The 3,812-nt window shown below is 36.1% G+C and overlaps 1 pseudogene; it reads right to left on the bottom strand.

Annotated features, from left to right (window-relative positions):
• Nucleotides 1-1,834: 1,834 nt before the first annotated feature.
• On the bottom strand, nucleotides 1,835-3,219 carry LOC101969370 (rab5 GDP/GTP exchange factor pseudogene; annotated as a pseudogene).
• Nucleotides 3,220-3,812: the final 593 nt, after the last annotated feature.

The raw sequence follows: 3,812 nt of genomic DNA, 5'->3' as shown, positions 1-3,812 counted from the left end.
GATTTAATTCTTCTAAGTCGAGGTGTGGTCTCCAGAAAATGGCTGTCCTTCCCAGCACCATTTTCTGCCAACAATTTAAGTTGAATTGTGCAATGTCCTTTATTGTCTTTGCTGCTTCTAACCATTTTAAACTCTGTTTGATTTTTCTGCAACTGTTGTTAAGAAAGCGAGTTTGCCTGAGATTTTCTGCCTTTATTCCTTTCCCTAGCTCTACCATAGTTAGCTCTGGTTATAGGAATTATTTCCTTATTTTTTTTATCTAATAATCTAATTCCAAGTTGTCCATGTATTAAGCTGTTCAATGTTGAGTTTTTGAGTATTTGCTCTGCCACCCACCTCTCTGGTCAGTTGTTCTTTCCCTGCTTTGATTCCAGGCTGCAGAGGAGTGGATGGTTGCTGCCCTGGTCTTCTCTGCCATCTTGTTTCTCTTAAATAATTTAACTTCACCAATGCTACTGTCATTTTCATTTTTTCTCACTTGTGTTTGTGGATTTTCTGTTGAGAGTAAAGTTTCTTTTGGTGTGTTTTAAAAATTTTTTATTCATGAGTACGTTTTTAGGTAGTTTTCCTCCTAAGTAATCTCAATGTAGTTGGGCTGTGGGAGTAATACTTTGAAGTGGTTTTGCATTTGCCTTTTTACAAATTTGCAGAGGTATTTCAGATATAGACAAATTTTTTAATTAAATTGTTTGTTTGGAATCTTTTTCCTATTATAGATCATATAATATTTTCACTCTATCCAAATCTATGCATAGAGCTTTTGATCATGAATAGTTTCAGATAGCAGTTGAATGAATGTGTAATTAACTTCCACATACTCCACATCTATATCTGAGAATTGTGAATGCTTTTACCATTTATACAAATAGTATTTGTTGCACCATCTGAAAGTATGTTTTATATATGGCAACTTTCCCCCAAGTATTTCAGTATACATCATTTAAAATTTTCATTCCTCTCCAGAATTTTAAATCCTCTCTACCAGCTATTTGAAAATTCTTAGTTCATTGCTGTGAACTGTTGTTTTTTCACTGTACTAAATGTCCCCTGTACCTGTTAACTACCTGCTTTTCAAACCTCTTTTTCAGCCACTGATAATGAGTATATTATTTACTTCAATGAGATCAACTTTTTAGCTACCAAGTGAGGGAGAGTATGCAGTATTTGTCTTTGTGCACCTGACTTATTTTACTGAATACTTACCAGTTTCATTCTCATTGCTACACATGACAAAAATCTAATTTTTCATACTAGAGAATAATATTGAATTATGTATATATGCTACATTTTCTTTATTCATTTATCTGTTGATGTACAACTTATCTGATTTTATATTTTGGCTATTGTGAGTAGTGCAGCAATAAATAAAGAGTGAATGTATCTATTTTATGGCAATTGCAGTTTTCAAAATATGCACCCAAAATGAGATATGTGAGTCATATGGTGAGTTTATTTTTAATTTTTGAGGAAATTTTTTTAATTTTACCATAATGGTTATACTAATATATATTCCCACCAGAAGTGTATATGACTTACATTTCCTGTGCATTTTCATCAGGATTTGTTAGATTTTGCTCTCACTGATAATAGCTATTTGGACTGAAATGATATTGTTTCTCATTGTGTGTTTTTTTAAATAAATAGTACTTTATTATTAACTAAGCTTCTTCTACCAGGAAAAAGAAAATAAAGCATACAAAACAACTCCCATGAAATGTACCTTAAAAATGCTCTAACATTTGAAAGTAATTGAGTATATTCTAAATTCTACTTGCAGGCTGCAGTACTGTTACCTACAATGGAAGCTCAAATAAATAATACCTACATAATGTTATCATTGTACATAAACTTGAGTTTGCAATGGTGGAGTAATTTTGTCATTTTCAACATTTTCAGAGTCAATGACTGCTAACATTTGACTTTGAAGCTTAATTTCAAGTGGATATTTCTCCACGATGTCTTGAACTTCTTTGTAATTCCATGTGTCCAATGTATTAAGTCTTTCTCAAGTTTTGTGGCTTCATTCAGGATTCTTTCCTGTCTTTCATTCAATTGAGACAGGAGGTCTATGATCTTATACATCTGTTTCACACTTAAGCAAGCATCAGGAGACCAACTCTTGAGTTCTTGCCTCCTGGGAGTGGTGTGGCTAGACATGTAGCAATCAAAATCCTCCTGACTTGGATTCAAGACTGGGCATCGAATATGTCAATGAAAGCCCCAGCACAGTTCAGTTTGATAAAATAGTATCTGTCCTCCCCCTCATCAGCCTGCTGATGTTGCAGAAGCAAGTGCTGTACTGGATGTAGGACTACAGGTGGGTTGGGATTGTCCTTCAGCACAATGTAGATGAGCTTGGGCAAGAAGCAGAAGAAGACTCAAATCATTCCCAGAAGCAGGCTCATTGTTGGTGATCTTGATGGCGTTGAAGATATGCTTGCTACATCTCAGTGATGCAAACCAGCTTATCGTGGCACAGGCTTTGTATCCATATCAGTGATATCTTATCCTCTTCTGAATGGTTCAGTCTTTCTTATCATCAGTGGCTTCTGAACAGAATACATATTTAGAGAGGGAGCCATGATGTACTTTTCCATCTGATCCATTATCTTCTCAACTGTTTCTGGAAGTACTTTTCCATGAGTCAGCATTCTTTCTGCTACACTCTGGTAAAACGCCTGCTCCTCAATGCCCAAATAGCTTTTGTAATGTATCCTTCCCAAAACATGTTGGTCTGCTTGTAGATCTCTTGTTCGGTTTTGTGGAAGGTCTTGAGAAACTCTATGAGCTCCTTAGACACTGTTTCAATGTTGGTTTCCCGGTTTATGGAAGGACTGGGAGCTTTTGCTTCCTGAATTTCTGACCTTTTTGATCCAACTCTGGAACAAGCACTAAAGAATTTCTTCACTGTTGTTATCTTGTTGATCTTTCCACTGGTTTTCTTTTCTTCAAATATGCAAAATGTGATGAAGGCTGCCCCGGCTGCTCTGACTGCTGCTGCCAAAGGCCTCTTCCTCCTCCTGCTGAAGTCCTTCAGCCAGTTACCAGTCCTTCTGGATCTGCTTCTCTTGGGCTCTGTGGAACTTCTCTCTCCAGTACTGGGAGCAGAAGCCCTTCAGGGCAAAGATACCATAATAGCCACAACCCTTCTTGCACAGGAGCTCAGATTTGTCCACATGAGTCCACGTGAATTCCTAGGCTCTGAGTCTTAAGGCTCATCTTCTTCCTGCTGGGCAGCCCCTGGAATCAGCACTCCAGCCACCAAGGCTGCTCCAGGAGGTGCCTCATTGTGGTTTTGATTTGCATTTTGCTGATGGTTAGTGATAACAAAATTTTTTCCTATACATGTAAATTATTTGTATTCTTTTAGTTATATAATTTGTATTTTTATTGTTGTATTTCTAGAATTCCTTATATATTCTGGTAGTAATTCCTGTCAGAAAATTAATCGGGAAATATTTTGTCCTCTTCTGTAGGTTGTATCTTTACTCTGTTGTTTCCTGTGCTTTTTCTTTGACCTAATTTTATGTTGTCATTTGCTGTCTGTGCTTTTTGGGGTGTTATCCAAATAATCTTTCCTTCTGTGTAAGTATTGCATTTTTTTTCATGTGTTCTTCCAGTAGTTCTATACATTTAGGTCTTAAACTTAGGTCTTTAACACATTTTGAATTTAGTTTCATTCATGGTGAGAGATGGTGGTCAAATGAAACCCTCTATTTTTAGGATTTCAAAAATGAAGGTGGATAAACTTATCTCCACTTCAAACAAAAAATCATAATGTAGCAATAACATGTCTTTTGTGTTCAGTTTTA

The sequence above is a fragment of the Ictidomys tridecemlineatus genome, chromosome 6 (assembly GCF_052094955.1).
Source record: "Ictidomys tridecemlineatus isolate mIctTri1 chromosome 6, mIctTri1.hap1, whole genome shotgun sequence".
Lineage (NCBI taxonomy): Eukaryota > Metazoa > Chordata > Mammalia > Rodentia > Sciuridae > Ictidomys > Ictidomys tridecemlineatus.
The sequence above is the reverse complement of the archived record's forward strand: the minus strand, read 5'-3'. Positions and strand labels throughout refer to the sequence as shown.